Source organism: Microtus ochrogaster, unplaced genomic scaffold (genome assembly GCF_000317375.1).
Source record: "Microtus ochrogaster isolate Prairie Vole_2 unplaced genomic scaffold, MicOch1.0 UNK99, whole genome shotgun sequence".
In the NCBI taxonomy this organism is placed as follows: Eukaryota; Metazoa; Chordata; class Mammalia; order Rodentia; family Cricetidae; genus Microtus; species Microtus ochrogaster.
In genome coordinates, this window is record NW_004949197.1 from 464,086 (window position 1) to 466,910 (window position 2,825).

Sequence of the window (2,825 nt, forward strand, 5' to 3'; positions counted from 1 at the left end):
AGGCGGATCTCTGTGAGTTCGAGGCTAGCCTGGTCTACAAGAGCTAGTTCCAGGACAGGCTCCTAAGCCACAGAGAAACCCTGTCTCAGGGGGGCGGGGGAAAGGAGAATCAACTCTTATAAATGGGCTCTGAGCTCCAAATGTGTACTATGGTCTGTACAGCCTGTGCATTCTCTCACACCTTTTTTTTTTTTAAATATTTATTATGGCAGGGCGTTGGTGACCCAAACCTTTAATCCCAGTACTCAGGAGGCAGAGGAAGGTGGATCTCTGTGAGTTCATGGCCAGTCTGGTCTACAGGCTCCAAAGCTACACAGAGAAACTGTCTCAAAACAAAACAAAACAAAAACAAAAAAAGATTTATTATGTATCCAGTGTTTTGCCTGCAGGTCAGAAGTACAGACAGTTGTGAGCTATCATGTCTTTGCTGGGAACTGAACTGGGGACCTCTGGAAGAGGAGCTGGTGCTCTTATGCAGTGAGCATTACTCTCGTCACCCTTTCTTCTTGAGACGGATTTTTTTGTGTGTGTGGTTCTGGCTGTCCTGGGTCTCCCTCTGTAGACCAGGCTGGCCTTAAACTCAGAGATCCAACTGCCTCTGCCTCCTGAGTGCTAAGATTAAATAAAGGTGTGTAGGTGTGTGCCCATATCTGGCACATACGATCGGTTTATTTATTTATTGTAGCTTTGGAGCCTGTCCTGGAACTAGCTCTATAGACCAGGCTGGCCTCGAAATCACAGAGATCCACCTGCCTCTGCCCCCTAAATGCTGGGATTAAAGGTGTATGCACCACCACTGTCCAGCATAGCATATACAATTTTTTTAAATGGGGAACTATTACTTAGAGATTTTAGAAACATCTTGTTAAACTTAAAATGTTTTTGACACACCTTTAGACTATTAAAAGAAGTAACATGGATGGTTGGGAATGTGTTTACACATACCATTTGAATTCTCAAATCTTACCTTCACTTTCTTTATACCAAATGTCTAAGAAGCACTGACTTGGCAGCTATAGATACCAGATGTATGAATGTATTTCAGCTACAGGTTACCAGTAATAGACATGTAGTTGGCCAAGCTGGGTCTAATGTTCATGCAGTGGAAGAGAACATGCACCATTGAGCATCTGAGGATGGCACAAACCTGCTGTCTTAGCTGTTGGAAGGAAGAGGCAGAAGGTGCTCTGGCAGAGGACCTACATTTGGTTCCCAGTACCCCCACTGGGCAGCTCTTAACCACCTGTAACCCCATCTCTCAGAGGTGTCTGACATCTGGACTCCGAAAGCACCTGCACTCCGCACACACACACCACACAGAGACACATGTCTGCACACACACACACGCCCGCACACACTTAATTTTAAAAGGGGAGAAACCTGATTTGGGAATTTTTTTTTTTTGGTTTTTCGAGACAGGGTTTCTCTGTGGCTTTGGAGCCTGTCCTGGAACTAGCTCTGTAGACCAGGCTGGTCTCGAACTCACAGAGATCCACCTGCCTCTGCCTCCCGAGTGCTGGGATTAAAGGCGTGCACCACCACCGCCCGGCCTGATTTGGGAATTTAAGGAAGTGAGTGTCCTTCTGGATTGGGGATTGTCAAAAAGGAGGCAGGGATCACCCTGTAGTTCGGCATCTTCAAAGGGAGGGCAGGCTACAGGGTTAGAGCTGTGGTGGCGGTGGAGCAGCGATCACAGCTCAGGAGCAGACGTCTGTTTCTTTGTGCCTTGTACACTGACCTTGTTTAGTGCTTTAAATTGTGGACTGGTGCTGAGCGGTGGTGGCACACGCCTTTAATCCCAGCACTTGGGAGGCAGAGGCAGGCGGATCTCTGAGTTCGAAGCCAGCCTGGTTTACAAGAGCTAGTGCCAGGACAGTTAGGGCTGTTACACAGTGAAACCCTGTCTCGAAAAACAAACAAAAACAAAAAGAAAAAAATATATATATTTCGGGGCTGGAGAGGTGGCTCAGAGGTTAAGAGCAATGGCTGTTCTTCCAGAGGTCCTGAGTTCAATTCCCAGCAACCACATGGTGGCTCATGACCATCTGTACTGATATCTGGCACCCTGCTCTGGTGTGCGGGCATACATCGAGGCAGAATGTTGTACACATAATAAATAAATAAATCTTTAAAATATATATATATATATGTATATATATATATATATATTTCTTCATCACAGTCATTGAAGGACAGATGGTGTTGGGTTTTGAGGTTTTTGAGGTTTTTTGGTTTATGGATTTTTTGTTTGTTTGTTTTTGAGTCAGGGTTTCTCTGTGTAACAGCCCTAGCTATCCTGGAACTAGCTCTTGTAGACCAGGCTGGCCTCAAACTCCCAGAGATCTGCCTGCCTCTGTCTCCTAAGTACTGGGATTAATGGCATGCGCCACCACCGCCCGGCATGACTGTTTTGTGCTAATATTTTGTATTAGGCTCAACACCAAAACTGTGAGCCCATCAGCTCAGCTCTGTCAGGCCAGACATCATGAGATATGTGTGTGGTGTAGGTGTGCTTAAATTATGTAGATAGTGTGTGTGTGTGTGTGTGTGTGTGTGTGTTTGTGTGTGTGCACTTGCTCAACCATGTTCACATTTCCAATTCCAGGACTCCCTTCCCTCTCCCCCGCCCCAAACTGGAGAGATGGCTCAGTGGTTCAGTGCATTGGCTACTCTTCAGGAGACCATATTTGATTTCCAGCCCCCACACGGCTGCTCACTGTAGTCTGTACCTCCAGTTGCAGGGGTCCAACACCCTCTTCTGGCTTCTGTGGATTCTATAAACACCCATAAAGTAAATTATCAACAGCAAAGCACTCCAGGTCAGC